Raw genomic sequence first — 16,642 nt, forward strand, 5'->3', positions numbered from 1 at the left:
GGGTGCTGGCAAGGGTGCTGGCAGTACCTTCTTCTGCCAGAGGTACAAACCCAGGCACAGGGCTTTTTTGTATGGCTTACCAGTAGGGTGGATGTCTCAGCCTTGAACCCACCCAGGGACACCCCTAGGCTTGACTTCTGGGAGTGATTCCAGGTGCTGGCAGCACAGGCAGAGGCCGAGGGCAGAGTGCCACGGGTGGGTCTGTGGCTGGGCTCTGGGCTGGCAGGAAGCAGCTGGTGAGCTGGCAATGGGAACCTGAGTCTGAGGGCATTTCATATCCAGCCACCACACGGCACAAAAGGCAGGCGTGCAGCCTCAGTGAATGTTGCACACAGCATGCATTAACAAAGGCATTTCATGTGCACAAAATGCAAAAGGACAGCAAGTCCAAGCTGTGTTTGTCTTTGTAGCTGTTCCAAAGACTCCTAATCTCAGAGCCTCCTGGTTTATTGTTGAGTCTAGCTTTCTGGGTCTGTTACCATCCCTGAGTAGCTCTTGTCTGAGTTGCAGCCTGCATCGTTTTGGCTTTCATGTGCCCTGTTTGCAACCACCTCTACAGAAGGAAAATGAGGTGGGAGCATCGTTACACAAAGAGCCTTGGTGGAAAAATACTGTACTTAAATAAGTTGAGAGCATTTTCACCACTTAGAAAATGCTTGGAGGAGTGACAGCATATGCTGTTCTGTCATTAAAACAAAAGCTGTATTTCAAAAGCTCTTTTCCCCCAAAGATATTATGCAGATATTGCTAGTCTAATGGGAATGCAGAGTGGAAGAAGAGCTGAACTGAGGAGCTGCCACCAAGAGAGATGGGGGCAGGTGACAGGAATACAGATTTCAGTGGGATGCATTCAAGGAGGAAGATGGCAATGTAATTTGCCAAAAGCCTCCTGGAGACAGTTAATAAGCCCATGGAAAACTCCCCTTGCTGCAGAAGTAAATCATCACAGAGCAAGAGGAGGGGTACCGAAATCCTTTTTGGCAGGGGGATACTGGAGAGTGCTTTGATGTGGCTCTTCTTTGCCAGAAACCTCCCACCTTCTCACTGGATTTGGATTTTGCTGGCTCACTGGAGCAGGTTGCTGCCTCCTGTGTGTCTCCTGCTCTCAAGGGAAAAGAGGAGGGAGCATATGGGCAGAGCAATCCCAAGGCAGATCCTGAGGCAGAGCCAAGAATAAGCTCTGAGCTGATCCTTGTACAGAAATTCAGGCTGGAGGACAGAGTAGAGTTTGAACATTGTGACTGCACTGACAAAATTCATGCAGTGTGGAAAACACTTTTCCTCAGGAAGCTTTATGAAATATTTCCTGAAGCAGAACTTTGAAAACCCACTGCAGCTTAGTTCATTACAGTCCTGTGAGCTGGACAGTTCAGACTATACATCTACAAAGAGGCAGCTTCTTTATCTTTATCTGGATTTGGATGGAACACATGATTAGCTTCAGAATCCCCACCAAACAGACACAGTGGAATACATTGTGTGAGTTATATCTTGCCATATTCAGGTTTTCTCTGATATAATTCTGTTTTAGCTCCAACAAGGTAAGAAAGGCTTTGAAGTTGACCTTACTTTTGTTCTCACAAAAGACATAGTGAATAGAACGTAGACTCATTCCATGTTTAACAAATAGCTGATGGCATCATTTTCCAATTTCCAGGTTGCAGATTATTTCAAATTCTTGTGACGTGGGAAGGGACTGAGTCACCAGGGCAGCCATGGCTGACATGGTGCAGTGTCCTGGGGCTCACTGGGGCACATCTGTATCCAGTCACTCTCTGCTTTCTGTAATTTTTCATGCATGATTTATATGGTGCAGGGACCTTTGGAAATATACTTTCTGAACTGCGGCTGAAAAAAAGAAATGAGAGTTTTGACAGTTTGTGTTTTATAGTGGTGTTAAAAACCAGGCAGTGCTGTGCTAAATTTCTGGGAAGTTGGGCTCTTCTAATAATCACTTATGCTTTGCTGAAAGCCATGAAAAGCCTTGTTGAGATGTTCATTTCTTAGAAGATTTGCAGAGCCAAACCTAGCTGAGGACTCCAACCTGGCTCACAAAATTTAACATAAGTAATCACTTTCTGAGGACATAGTGATGACAGACCTGTGTTAATTCAGGTCTAAGGGACCACTGCACCCCTGGGCAGCCAGAACTGACCTGCAGCAAATTTTTCCCTCAGGAACACAGTGTAGGTCACCTCCCTTTGCCTCTACATTTTTTTCTTGCCTTCCCTGTAGGTGAGATTTTCAGCTTAGCACTGGCAGTGTGCTTGTGCAGTCGGATGATCAATAAGCACCACATGTCTTGTCTGCTCTGGACTGATTTGGATGGCTGGGAAAAACCTGCACTGGATTAAACAGAGCATCTATAGGGATGCCAAGTGTGGAAAGAGGCACTGATGGTACAGGCCAAGGGGCTCTTATGCCACAAGAGTGAGGATGTCCCCAGCTACTCCAAACAAAAGCTTTGGAGACTGCAAAAACTGCCTCCTGTAAAGGAGGCAAGCAAGGGGAAATATGAGTTTAAGGGAAGCTTAAAAAAAATTGTTCCCAGTAGTACAGGTGTTGAATACAAAGGGAGAAGGTGTTTTTGTTTTGCAGGCTTGTTGCTGAATGTGGCTTTTCAATTTCTGCTGTTTTCAAGATGTTTTGATCAGTAATGGTGTGTGTAAGTAATTAAAAAGAAAAAAAAAAGCTGAAACTTTAAGTTCATCCCATTTGTTCTCATTTTGTTTTGCATGTCCAAACAGAAATGAATGGTAAATTAGAGAGGAAAGTTGGAAAGTGCTCTGTGATATTTGAAGACACAATTTCATAGCTGCAATTTAGAATACTCCCAGCCTATTTCACACACACACCCCAGCTGAGGTGCTGAGCAGTAAATTAAGGGAATGTTACAGACCTGCAGAACATTCCCAGCTTTTTGCCAGGTGAAAAGACAGTTGAAAAGTCTGTTAAATTTAAAATTGATGGCTTATTTTTCCTCTTCTAGAAGATGTCTAATTAATTCATTCCTGTTTCCTATATCTGAAGTAAAATGAACACGAGGAAGGCCTGTGCAAGTTCAAGTAAACCAAGGGCATTGTCCCCACTGACTTACCAGCTGGGTTCATGTCATCCTCCTCTCAGAGGAATCAGGAGCTCAGATCTTCTGGAGTGTGCAGAAGACAATTTCCTTCCTCTTTCCTCAGGGAATTCCTTCTCATACCATGTCTGCATCCCTGCAGCTTTCCCAGTTCAGAAGTTTCTCTCTTTGCAGCAGATTCCTCTCTCAAACCCCTCTCCTCATGCCTCCCCTCTAAACTTTTAAGCGTGTTTGCCTCTTGCCTCTCACTGTTGTTTTTAAATTTAATCATAAAGGGGTGGGGAAGGGGGGAAGAGAGTGAAAAACGTGTTAAATGAAGAAGAAAATCAATTTTGCATTTGCCACATCTCAGCAAACACCCAACTCTGCCCCTCCCCTGCCTGTCAGTGCCAGGCACTGTGGCTTAATCCCTCCTGCATCTTTTTCAAGCTGGCTGCATCAGGAACGGGTTGCTTTTTGATGCTCTTGACCTCTGAGCGAGGACTGGTGTCCTTGAGGCAATTTAAAAACCCTCCTCTCTGCACTCCACAGAAACCCGGCGGGGTTTGTGGCAGCTCACGCAGCGGCACCCGATGAGCAGCATCCTTCTCATCACGGGTGGCACCACGGGTGACACTGCCACCGCCACCTGCTGCTGAGCCACCAGGGGATGGAGATGGCAGTGAGGAGGTGGCAGCAGCCCACGCCCTCCTCCCAGCCTGCTGTGGCCAGGCAGGGCTGCTCCAGCACAGCGAGGGGAAGGGGCCCCAGCTGCTGCTCTGCTTGTTTCTGGATGCCAGGAAAGGGAGTCTGATAAAGGAGAGCAGGGGGATGTGGTTTGGATGCTAGCACCCACACAGGGTTTCTTCTCCGTGCTCTTGCTCTCAGATTTCATCTTTATTCTCGCTAGAATCGCTCCTTCTCCCTGCTCTGCAGGCTCCTCTCAGCAAATGCTTAGTGCTGGAGGAGGTGTGTGATGTTGGGAGCTGCAAATGCTTTCAGGTTAGATCAGAGCTGCCAAAGAGATTTTTTTTTTTCTGCAAGGATGAGGCACTGGCCTTCTCTCAAATCCAAATCAGGTACCTGGCCAGGTCTGTGCAGTTCTGCCTGTGGGCCCTGGTTTCCTTCCACAGAGCCCTTCATCTGACACAGGAAATATTTGCCAGACACTGAAAGTAGTCCTGAGTTCCACATTTCAGGTGTGCTTTGTGTGTCTCAGCAGGCTGTGGAACATGAGGTGCCCAAGGAATAGGCCAAGCAGTGCAGCAAAGAGTCACAGCCATCTAAACACACATCCAGACTTTTGTCAGTGCCTGCCCACCAGAACAAAAATATGAGAAAACTTCCATTCTGGAGGGAAAAAATATTTAAAAATATGTAGTTTTTAAAAAAGATTTTTGCTTCACTTAAAAGTCTAAAATAGTTTTCAAAAAAGTAGGAAGCTTCTTCTTAATAAATTCTATGACTAATGTTGTCAAAATGCTCTAGAAAACATCCCTGTCTATCTCATTCTAAGAACTTTGCTATAATGTGAGAGTTGAATTAAATAAATAACAATAATATTGATTCCTCCTCCAGCTCTGGCATGAATTAGGTATTCAGCCTAGATGGCTGGAGTAGACATACACCCATGGATTTCTTTGTTTCTAATATTAGTTAGCTTGTTAGTTTGACTTGTCTGCATTATCAACAGCAATTCTTGTGTGTTATATGGCTTGAAATTACCCTGCAAGCCTCAGTTTTCATCAAAGAGCTCAAAAGACAGCAGCACAAAGGCTCTCTCTCTGGTTTTTATTCTTCTGCCAAACCTAGATTCCAAAGTAGCAGGGTACTTAAGCAATTCCCGCTGGAGTTTCTGTTTGTAGCTGGGTTGTTTGGCTGATGCACAGCTGTAAATGAGGCTATGAGAAATACTTCATCAAGATGGCTTGGTTCAAAGCCATCTTCTCAATAGAAGATGATTGTTATACTTGGGCCCAGTGCCTAGAGGAGACTATCTTACATAAGCAAATAAATATTGTATCTGCTTTTCATCAGGGCAGAATGGACATTGAATGCAAAACTTTGTAGAGCATGAATAAAACTTTGTGTTAGGAATACCTTGGGACATTTGAAAGACTTTGTCTTAATGTTCTCCAAAATTGTAAGAAATTTGTTCCTTTAAAGTTCTGAAGTCCAGGCTGAAATTCTAATCTAGGATTATTCTTGTACCATAAGAACATCTCTGGAATTCTACACCAAGACAGGCTCAAGAGTGTCAGCCAGAGTCAGGTTTGACTACAGCAAGACTCTGTAAGAGCCTGATAGCAAAGAGAGGGCATCTGAAAATCAAGAGATATTTCAGAGGGCATCATCTCTAGGTTTTCAGCCTCTCCAGCAGCCTCTGACCCAGCTCTGAGATGGGCAGAGCCACAGGTGAGGCAGAGATCACATTCTCTGAGGCATCTCTGACATGTTAACATCTTAGAACTTCTCTAACATTTTATCCCAACCAAGAATACCATTGTTATCAAAGAAATCCAAGGTCAAACTAGATGTAAAAATGGTTGTTTCTATCATTTCAAAGAAATGATCAGCCACTTTTGCAACGTGGTCTGACCTGTAAAAAAAAGGCAGAAGAAACCTTATCATTATTTATACCTTCCTCAAACTTATAACTATAAAACAAAAGTAAGCTTATCTTTGAACTAGATTGACTTTCTTTATAAAGCTGTGCAGCTCCCACTTGCAGTTCCCCAGGTGTTCTGTTCCCATGGTTATTTACCTGAACTCTTGATCTCATTTCAGTATGCTTTTTTCTTTCTTCGGTGACAGCAACTGTGATTTTGTTATTTCTTTGACTTGTGATCATGCAGCTAGGTGTCTCACCACAAATCTAGCTCACCTGAGTATCCAGCAGAATGAAATAGCCCTTGGTCACACATTCCCCTTGATAATATTTGCTGTTAGGTGGCTATTTTATGAGATACTCCTTAGTAAGGCATCAGTGCAGAGTAAATTGGGGGATATAAAGTGCTGGCTTGTTTTGCAGGATGCTGGCACTGCACTTTTTAATGTCATCAGTGCCCATTGTAGCTGTTATTCCCCCTGCCCCAGGTTACTACTGCCCTTATGCTCTGCCTTCAGATCAAGGAGTGAATGCCTTGGTGATGTTCAGCCAAATAAACCCACGTGCCTCTGTGATTTAAGGAGAGCACTTTTATTTACTTCCCTTTTAAAGCAGATAGATGGGGATTATCCTCCCAGCATCTAAACTATCTCCTCTGACAGCTCCTTGCATCAAAACATCCTCGGTGATGATCTGGGAAGAAATCATCCCTGGCAGAGGTGCCTGTGAGGGTGAGAGCAGGGAAGGCTGCTGGGGCTCGTGCTGGGGGTCCCAGGGGGGAGCTGGCTGTGGGTGCTGGGGGTGGCTGGCACCAGGAGGGCTCTGTGTCTGTGCCCTGCCCTCCCAGGCTCTCTGCTGCACCAGCTCCTTCTGCAGGCTGTCTGCCCCAAAGTGCCCACTGTTGGTGGCTCCCCTGGGCTGTAGGGAACAGTTATTACAGGAATAACTACAGGCAGTTCCTCCACTGCTGTTTGCTGGGTGGAAACTTTGAGACTTGCAGAAAGACCTTCTGGGGCTCTTCAGTCCTAGCTCTAAGGAGTGCTTTAATTTATTCAAAGACAAGAAATAATCACTTCAGCTGTTGTTTCCCATTCAAAGGTCAGGCTTCAAATACCAAATCCTTGGTACAGACTTCTCACTAACAAGCTGCAAGGCTGTCATTATTCTTATAAATAAACAAACCTATAATTTTGTACAGAGTGTCTGAGAGGATGGTATTATATACACAGACACTTTCTGAACTGGAAAAGAATATGTTTTGCCTTTCAAATTCTTTCTGATTTATTCAGTTCCCCATATATATAACAAATAATCCCAGGAATGGAGTCAGTCTAAAGGAAGAAGTTTTATAACTGTTTTGAGTAACATTTGTAATCATGAAGAGAAACCCTCATTGTGTAGGACCAGCAGCAGCATTACAAAATGAACCATATAAATTGCTCTGAAAGTACTAATTGCAGCCTGATGAAGTTTGCTGCATCTCTCTGATGTTTCTATGATGTGATGACAAGCCACCTACTCGATTTACATCAGCTCACTTTGAGAAAGCAATTGACTGTTAGAGAAGGATCATTATTTAAATGAGTTCTTTTTAAAAGATTAAGTCAAGACAGGAAACTGCCAGAAAGTGTGAGTGCAGAGGAGTTCAGGTAATCTACATCACCAGCTAGACAGTGATCTGCAGCTCTTAAATGCTTATCTCCCCATGGCATGGGCTGTGATGGACCAGAACTGCCCAGGAACAGATGCATTGGCTGATCAGAGGAATGATCTTCTGGTTTGAAAAGTATCTTTATAAAACTATCCTATTCACTGGTTATGTCCCATAACGTCCCATATTCCTGTTCATAGATGGGATTATCCATTCCATTATGGTATTCGGCTCTATTTGAAATATAGTCCTAAATTAAAGCAAAAGATTAAAGAAATGCTCTGGATTAAACTATTGAACCTTATAAGAAAAGGAGATTAAACTATTTCTTCTGTGAGTCATAAGCTGACCTTTCATTCTTGTTGTTCTGGAAAGATATAAGCTCCAGATATTCACACATTTACAAATACTAAAATACCTTTAAAAAGTAAGGTAATTATTTACTTAAGTGATATTAAAAAATAGTCTGACAACTTTTGTTGTTCTTCTAAGCACTGCCATGTAAGGCCCTTCAAGTGTAACCCATCTGAGTCACATCCAATGAGAATAATTTAGAGATGTCAAGGGAAGCAGGCTCTTGTCAAAGGGTAATGGTCTCCTGCTGCTACATGAATACAGAGTATTTATCAGAAATAAGTATGAAAGGGAAGTGAAGGAGAAACTTAAGGCAGAAGGATTGAAAAGGATAATTTCTCTTGTGCCACAGTTACTTTGTGTTTGCAAGGGGGCCATGCAGGAGGAACCCGAGGTGCTCTGGTGTCGGTGGCATTGGTGAGCATGAGGGGGCTGTGCATGTCCAGCAAACTGGCTGTGTGCCAGGGGGAATGTTTTCAGGCACTGGTGTAGGAGAGCAGACAGGGCTCTCCTCCTGTGTGGTAATGTGGTGCCAGACTGGAATATCACCAGCCTCACTGCTGATATTTTTAATTTATCTTGGGACAAACAAGGACAGGTGAAATTCCTGCTACAGTGTGCAGACTGCTGTGGGGACAAGGAGGAATAAGATACAGCTTCATCCCGTGCTCTGTGTTGAGTTGCTCTTCTCTCTCCCTGAGGCACAGCAGGCTGCTGAGTGGTCCAGCAAGGAGCCCAGGCAGAGGGGTGTTTTACCTGCCCCTGTATCTGTCAGCAACAGGCTGTTCTAACACTGATGGGGCCAGGAGCTGTTGCTTTGGGGGATTTATTGGCACAGCTCAGCATGGCTTGTCTGGCTCTGGGCTCAGCCACTCAGGATGATCAGGAGCTGGGTTTCCTCCAGTGACTGCCAGCAGAGCAGCTGACCCTACACTAGTGCAGAACCATTAGCTGCTGTTTCTGTTTTGGAAGCTGCATTTCATCTCTCTCTTGCCAAGTACCTGTCATTTTTTGAGCATTAATAACTGTAATAACAAGCAGAAATGGAACTGAGAGGTCCTACATTGGCAGACTTTTAAAGACAACTCAATACTGCGTAGTGACTTTAAAAATTAATTTATAAATATTTAAAGCTATGAATATTTCAGTCTTTTCAATTCATTTTGTTAATCATTTAGCTATAAAGCACATATCACATTCTTTACCTCCTGTTCAAATTGCATTTTATTACATTTTGAAAGCAGTCTGCAGATGGCAGCTGCAGCAGCTCAAGATCTAAGGCTGTGTTTTGCAAGTGGCTCCTTGGGTTTGTGTTTCCAGGAAAGAAGTGGGAACTGTTTGATGCATTTCTTTTGCATGCTGAGTTTCTTGCATTTGCAGCCTGGGTAATGATTCCAGTCACACAGGCACTTGCTGCCCTCATGTGCTTTTGCAAACCAAGGCTTGGTTTATGGACATCCAGAGGCTTAAAAAAATGCTAATTCAGGAAAAAAGTACTTTTGCCTCCTTGCTAGAGACCACACCTTACATTCATGGCCAGAAACAGTGATGGCCCTCCTTTGCAAATAGCCAGACCATCAAAGATTTAACAAAATTTAATTAACATCTTTGTGATAAATGAACAGTATCACAGGCCAGATCTTCTTATTATCCTCATCACTCTTTTATTAGACAGATAAGTAGCTCCTTCATAATTATCAGTCTGTTGGAGCACAGATTGACATTTTATTGCAGGCTTGTGCAGTATCAGAACTAGAGGTACACAAATGCACCACAGCCATAGCAGGGACTGCTGCACTGCAGCCCTTTGGAAGCCCTGTTGACTCTGTAAGAGCAGCAAAGTAGTGCTGAGCTAGAGGAAACTGAACCACAAAATCTGTTGGAAATGTGATCATTATTCCATCTCAGAAAACTCATTTCACACTTATGAGGAAAATATACAGAGAGAGGAGACCCAGGGTGGGTTGTCCATGTGGACACAAGTTGCTTTACCTCTCTTCAGAGACAATAGAGGAAGATTAGAGCAAATAAAGGCCTAATTTAGTTTCTGTTAGATGCCTGACTGATGGGATGGAGATAAATCACATCTGTATTCTCAGGATTTCATATTTGTGTCTTAAACAGAATTTTGTTGGAACTCCTCTCAGAGCATAAAAATATCAGACACCCTAGAAATCCATGAGACTCCCATCCTTTATATTGGGCATCCAGTGCAAGCCTGTAGTGCTGTCTGCATCTTTAAAATATGTAAAGTGGGGGTAATATTTTCTCTTGTCACAGACCTGCTGGCAGAGTTAATTCATTAATTTTTATGAAGCATACAAATCCTGTGGTGGAAAAGTCAGGCAGGAAAGCTAATGAGAAAATTCAGGATGGCTTTTGGGCCAGGTGGATGGGTGGGAAACAGAACCTTTGGCCATGTACCAATTTTTCTCTTCAAGGAGAAGATAAAGATTATGTTAAATAATGACTTTGTTGCTAATGAGAATCGCCCTTGTGTACCTGAAGCAAACACTGCAGTCAGGATTCTCCTCCTGCAGTTTGCTTTGCTGTAAACTCCCTAGTGAAAATCACCTCCTTATGCCTTGGATCCCTGCTCTACAGAGGGGGGATCTCACCATTTGTGCTGGCTGGAATTGCCCTGTACTGTGCTTTCAATCAGAAAATGCTGTCTTGAAACCAGACATTTTCCAGGAATCTTGTAATTGCAGGGACTTTTCATCAAAAGCAGTCAAGTCTCGGCACTCCCTGTGCAGCAGATCCTCTGTAGGGCAATGACCTGAAAGCCAGTTACTCAGTTATAATGTGAAATGATTAAATGCAATTACAGTCTTAATGACAAAATCTTCATCCTTCATCTCCTTCCACCCCCACAGTGTATTCCTGGGTCCTGGCAGTGCATTCAGGAGCTGTGAAGTGGCAGTGCCACAGTGCTCCAGTGACGGGGGAGAGCAGCAGGGCTTCCCTGAGCGTGGCACTCCCTGCCCCTGGCACTGCTGCTCTCTGGCAGAGCTCTGCAGGGGCACAGGGCGAGGGCCCTGCCAGCCCAGCGTGCGGCTTTGTGCCGCATTTCAAGCCTCAGCAGCAGCTAAATTCTTGCTCTGCTTTAAAGTGACCTTGGGAATTCAACCCAGAGCCAGATGCTGCTATTTGTGCCTCTGCAGGGATTCCCTGCTCCCTTGAGAAAAGCTGGGAGCTGCAGGGCTCTGTGTTCTGCAGAGTGACAGAAATTTTGCTCATTCCTGTTGTGCTCACTTGTGGTATCAGGATGATGATGCTTTATGCTAAGTGTTGGAAAAATTTTTCTCTTTCTGTTTGCTCTCAGTCCTTTGTGAATGGATTTCTGTTAGATTTGTCTTGTTGCTGTAGTTACCTCTGCTCTGGCTTGTCTGACCATGAGGCTGCTCTGTGACAATGGGTGTGTTTGCTCTTAAGCTGCCCAGCCTGCCCTTGCAGGTTTACTTGTCAGGGTTTCAGAAGCCTCACAGTGCAGCAGAAGTACCCAGCTGGATTTGACACATACTGATCCCATTCTCCTCTTTACCAAACAGGTTTTGCTTGGCCTGATCAGCTGTTAAATTTCTTATTTTACTTGCGCTCTGGCATTTCTGGGAGGTTTTCACACCACCCTCTGTGGTGACTTGCCTGAGACCAGCTGAGAGCTGGAACGAATAATAGCACTTCCCAAACCCCTGCTTTACCCCTGTAACTGAAGACAGGAACAGCAAACCAGACAATTCTTCCTGTGTTCACTCCTAGGAATACAGCTCAGAAACTTCCAGCTGCAATGAGGTTAATGCAGCAGGAGGTAAAGCAGTAAATGTGAGAAGAAAGTTTTTGAGGGAGGATGAAGGATGTATTAATCTTTCCATCAGGATGATCCCTAGCTCACATATACAGTACTTCAAAGTCGAGACTGCATTTCATCTCAAGTCTTTTAAAGGACCTGTGTGCTTCCACACTGCCTTTAGCAGAAATTCAGGCAGACCAATTGCCCTTTTCTCTTTCCCTTTATTTTATTTTAATAGTTTTGTGGCCTTTCTTATGTCATCTGAATGCATGTCTCATTGCTGAAGCACTCTTTTGTGAAGAACTTACCCTGATAAGCCAGGTACTCAGCAAGGGAAAGCAATGATCATGAAGAAAAATAAGAGTAAGCAAGTTTGCCACATCCTTGCTGATGTTTCACCTGACTCAGCGCTGTCTGAAGGGTTTGTGACAGGAGCAACTCCTTAGCACCAAGGTCATAGAGGCTTCCCAGAAATGTGCTGCAGCTCTCCATGAAGCCTGTGAAGTCTCTGGATTCTAAGTGTGAGTGCCTCAAACCAGTTACTTTTCAAGTCTTTCTTTTGGGATGCAAATCTTAACCCCAGGGGCCGTGAATTGCACACAAGTTAGATGGCTGAGCAAAGGAAAAAGACTTCAAAGGCTTGTTGTCCTTCTTCAGGGGAATCCTTGCTTCTTGTGCTGCTCCCTTTCCAAATCTCAGCAATTTTAACTGGCTGCTTGAAATTCACTTTCTAATCTCAAATCCCACGTGAACAAACGAGGGCAGAATGTGACACTTCAGAGTCAATAAAAACAACTCTCTGCCATGGGCAAAAGCAGGATATTTCATTTTGAAAACTGCCTCGTGGTCATCACAGAGTAACTCCTCCCTTGGCCTGCACAGCCCAATGCAATCAGCAGAATATTCTGTGTTGTGATAAAGGACTGAATTTCCTGCTCCAAAAGTCCACATGTACCACTCAGGGGAGATGAGAAAACGGGTAAAACAAGGGAGTACAGGGAGAGCTGTACCATTACTGACTCAGCTTTGTCTGAAATGGGCTCACCAGCAGCTTCTGCTGGAGGGGCTGGCACAGGGACCACAAAAATACCTGCTGAGGGTATTACTGAATGCAAGGGGGGACAAGGAAGGACAGGGTTTGGTTCCCACCTTGCCAGTTTTAAGGGTGACTGCTGTCCTGAGGAGAAAAAGAGAAAGACTGGCACAGCTCAGTTTTTTTCCCTTGGTCTTTTTCCACTGCTTTCTATGCACTACCCAGGCTGCTGGAAGCTGATAATAAAAAACAAATACCTTCTATTCCAGCTACTTGTTTTTTATCAATTGCCTGTGGTATTGAATATCTCACCCACGCTTTTGAGCATCAGGCAGGTTGTGATACCTCACTGTGTATGCAGTTGGCACCATTGCAAGTGAGTTTAATGGCAGATGTATCCCTAAAAATGACACAGGAAATCATGTTTGTGTTTGCAGTAAGCAGTTATTTTATTTTATTTTTCTTGGTGATATTCCAGGATCGGTTTTTAAATAAAAGAAAAATGATTTTTTGTGGACAGAGATAATGTTCTTCAGAATGGTTTGTCCACTGGGTGTTTGTTATTGTAATTAAATTTATTGTTCAAATTAAACAAAAGCAAGCTTTTCCCCAAAATTAATTAGTCTTCATAATTAGAAATTGTTTTTCAAAAGTGCATTCAATTTATATGCTAGAAATTACCTAGATTATGTTTTGCTGACAGGTATCAGAGTTGGCCATGCATACCTAATGCTCAGAGATATATTAATTACCTTGCTTAACTAGCATGCTCTAATACATTAATAACTCTCTGCCTTGGAGAACTGCTGCTTGCTGAAAGCTTTTTATTGAGATGCAATTTCTTGTGATGCAAAGTTCCTGCTCAGATGACATTCATGCTTAGGCAGAGTTACTGAAAACCATCTGATAATAAAGTTGGAAGCCCTTTCAATGAAACTTGGTGTAGCTGGGCAGCTGGAGACTGCTGGAAAGCAATGGCTTTGTAAAATTAGGCTTAAGACAAATGTATCTTTTCAAAAACACACAGGAAAGGCAGGGACATCTTCTACTGGACCAGGTTGCTCGAAGCCCCTTGCAGCCTGGGCTGGAACAATTCTTCACTGCATGGAAAGGCAGTCATGGGGCAGTAGGATCATACCAAAGAACAGACAAAAGGGTCACAAGAAATGGACAAAAAAACCTGGGGGACAGTCTGGTTGTTTGGCTGCTTGCTCTGAAAATCACTGGCTAAGTTCAGATCTTACTGGGCTCTCCTGAATCCCCATATGCTGCATTAACCTCTGGAATGGAAAGGTGCTGGGTCTCAGATATGAAAATATTCAGATCCTGAAGCACACCTGCAAAGTTTTTCTACTATTTCTAACATGAACAGAAAAGAAAGAACTGATCTCTACTTTCATGCCACAAGAGAGGCTGTCCACTTGTTACAAGTTTTTTTCTTTTCCTGCTCTATTTTTTTTCTAGATTCTTTTTTCATGCTGATAAGTGCTTTCAAATCTAGGCTTATGTTTCATCAGAAAAACTTATCTTTGTGTAAGGTATATTCAGCTATGTCTCCCCTTCTTTAGATTTAGCACTAGTTTGGGAAGAAAGCAGCACCTCGGGTGAAGCTAAAAACTCCAGTTAAGCTTGTTGATCCCTATTCAGTTCAGTACTTTGGTTACAACTTTCAACAAAGGGAGGTTAAATTCCCCAAATCCCACAGAAAGGCATACAGCCCTGTGAATAGTCTGTCCTTAAATACCTGATTTACTGGATCAAAATAAACTTAAGCATAGGTTTATATATGCAGAGATCTGGTGCAGCAATTCCATCTCGCTGAGAAAGAAAAGAGGCCACAAAAGATTCATAGGCACAGACTTTGTTTTCAAAAAGGAGTCTGTCTACCTTAAAAAAAAAAAAAAAAAAGCACATTTCAGTTGATCCAATAACCAAGACATCGGGCTGTGTGTAGCTCTGGATCAAGGCACTATGAATATACATGTGGCAAAGACTGAAGCCAAGGTAGACACAGCTGAGTGCTGAATTCCCTGATGAAGCAACTTGTTCTTAAAGTCCTTATTCCTACCCATTTATTTTAATTGATCCCAGTCTGTGCTAAGTTATTTTAATGGTCTCATTATTCTGAGCTTCTAATAACTGAGTTTTAAAAGGAACATATTTCACAAAGACAACTTCAATAAATAAGATCAAAGCTTTACTGGGCTGATTGGTTTGGGTTTTGTCCTCTGCAAACAGAGACATATGCCTGATGCATTTTTCAAGAGTGGGGATTAAGGGAAGTCAGTATTAACATTAAAGGTAAGGAAGGTTGGGCCATTCAGTGGTTTCCTTTCCAAATGTCAAAAATACTGTGTTGATTGCTTCATTTGAGGGGGCAGGGGTTTACCAAAAGCACAGAGAGAATTTTAGGTGCTTAATTCTCATTTTGAAGACCCCTTAGACTGTAGTACAATGTCCCCTTTGGCTGCTTTCAAATCCTCACCTTTATTAGGAATACAGCAATTTGAAAATGGAAAACAGCAGAGGGAAGTGCCAGGCAGTGATAATGTCAGCTCACAGAGCTGCTCTGGTAGCACCTGTGAACAGCCAGAACACACAGGGGCTGGAGGGAATGGCCTCTGCAGGCAGTGACAGCTGGAAGGACAAGGCAAAGGAGAAATTACCTCATTATTTTGCTAAGTAATACAAACAGCACTTGTACTGGTGTGTGGGAGTTCCCAGGAGCACAACTCAGCTTTGAAATCAGGCGTTGGAGAGGAACGCGTACAAACAGCCCTGCAGTGCTGCCAGTGCTTTGATAGCCTACAAGGGAGACTCATTTTCCATTTTTCTGTATAGAGAGAGTCACTGGGCAGTCAAGGGAGGCTGGGCTTTGCCAAGATGCTTGTTTATAATCTAGGCTTAAAATAGGCTTTCTACTTGCAAACGTGGTGCTGGTGAGATCTCTGAAGGGAGAGATTGTCTGCTGTGAAGTTCTAGGACTGACACCAAAGTAACAAGAGAAATGAACTTTAAATTCTGTCCAGATACTGCATTACTTTTTTCACTGAATTGCTGTAACATACTAATAAGCAAAGAGGTCAGTGGCATATCAGAAATAGGATTTGGATTGTGGTACCAGGTAAAACACCGAGAGTTCAGAATTCTACCCTTGTTCCGAATTGAGAGGTATAGTATCACATCTCTAAAAACAAAAGGCATATTTCCATATTCCTTTGGGAGAAAACAGAATTTAATGTAGTTTCCGACCAATGTTTTCATTGTAGTTTGGTGTTTATGGGTTTGTGTCTCACGTGCACTCTTCTTGTTACTCTTGGAGTGTTCAGCCAGATCTGCGGGTACTCAGCCAGTCCATGAGGCCTTCATATTTCCCCTGCTGTAAGATGAGAGTAATGTTTAATGTTAGCTATGCAGAGCTCTCACCACAGAAATGGGGGGAGATCTGTTGGTTCATTTTTGTAAATAGATCCAAGGCTATAAAGAACCCTGTAAGTGATAAATACTGGTATTTTTAACATGGCATTTTCAATGGTCCAGGCAGTTTCTCCACTGAGAGGTCCAGCAATGTCAGGAATCAATTTAAGAACATGAATCTATCAGGGCAGCCATACATTAGCTCCCAGAACTGCTCTGTCCTCCCCTTGCAGTTACCTTGACAAATCACTCAGTTCAGAGGCACTGCCTCAAACATTATTTCTCTGACAGATAAACCAGGATGCTTCATAAGCGTCGTGCATGGAGCTGGACATGGAAAGCTCAGTTCAGGGAAAGACAAGGCACTCCAGGGTGCTGCAAAGAGGGACTGAGCCCAAAAGTGGGGAAAGTTGCTGTGAAGATGGTGAGGCTGTGGCAGAGATTGCCCAGAGAAGCTGTGGGTGCTCCATTCCTGGCAGTGTCCAAGGCCAGGCTGGGTGGGGCTTGGGATAGTGAAGGTGTCCCTGCCCATGGCTTGGAACTGGATGATGTTTCAAGTTCCTCCCAACCCAAGCCATTCCATCTCTCTGTGAAGGGGAGTGAGTGCTGATCTGAAACATGTCCCCTTCTGTTTTTGGAGGGATGGATGCCAGACGATGTGCTAAATAAAGTCTAAGTGAAGAGTGGGATGTGTGACCCTGCCAGCTGGAGGAAGTGAGAAGGACCCT

At 43.6% G+C, this 16,642-nt stretch overlaps 1 long non-coding RNA gene across 2 annotated transcripts in view; it reads left to right on the top strand.

The window, feature by feature from the left end:
• LOC135278838 (uncharacterized) overlaps window positions 1-16,642 on the top strand; it is a 122,379-nt gene that overhangs the window by 71,786 nt on the left and 33,951 nt on the right. The window lies entirely within an intron of this gene.

Source organism: Passer domesticus, chromosome 11 (assembly GCF_036417665.1).
Source record: "Passer domesticus isolate bPasDom1 chromosome 11, bPasDom1.hap1, whole genome shotgun sequence".
NCBI classification, from domain to species: domain Eukaryota; kingdom Metazoa; phylum Chordata; class Aves; order Passeriformes; family Passeridae; genus Passer; species Passer domesticus.